Genomic DNA, 732 nt, shown 5'->3' with positions numbered 1-732 from the left:
ATTTATGATATATGAGACATATCTAACGATATATCTTTACTCTCTTGAACGGTGCATTTCTGAATAGGGATAATTTTTCCACCACTTGGGCTTTTGAAGGGCATGAGAAATTCCTGAAGGCTTTAAAAAGAGTAGCCCTCTGGTTTGTTTAGTTTCACGGCTACGGCGGTTAGAAAATTAAATGTTCTCGATGAATATTGTTATTTATGATGAATTTCACATTCCAGATTATAATATTACAAAACCCGCACTTCAGTTAAGGTCTCCATCTCCGATCATCTCTTTCCCGCAAACCACCGGCGATCATTGCTCGGCGCCGGCGATCACTGCTCTCATGAGACAGTCGGAGGGTCGGCTAGCGGCGAGGGAGCCAAAGGTTAATGATGCCAGCGAGGTTCTTTAACTCTGTGTCGTTGATCGTTAGATCGTCCCGGTTGAATATGGCGGCTCAGGTCATTATAGACAAGTCTGTAAGGTTAAACATAATTATAAAAAGCATTTCTTTTAACAAACTTAATTGTTGACCGTAGCCGTGAAGGATGAAGGTCATGGAAGCAAGTAAGAAGCAAATTAGGGCGTCGCTATCGCCGGCGGTAGCAGGGAGTTAATGTTGTGGTTTGGAATATGAAGTTTATAAATAATAATGCCTCCTGTGCTCTTCACGTAAAAATCATTTTTTTTTATTATACCACACATATCTTTCACGCGGTGTGCAGTGTTCAGACAGTCGGC

This window comes from Phalaenopsis equestris, unplaced genomic scaffold, assembly GCF_001263595.1.
Source record: "Phalaenopsis equestris unplaced genomic scaffold, ASM126359v1 Scaffold000084, whole genome shotgun sequence".
NCBI classification, from domain to species: Eukaryota; Viridiplantae; Streptophyta; class Magnoliopsida; order Asparagales; family Orchidaceae; genus Phalaenopsis; species Phalaenopsis equestris.
This window is presented reverse-complemented; position numbering follows the sequence as displayed.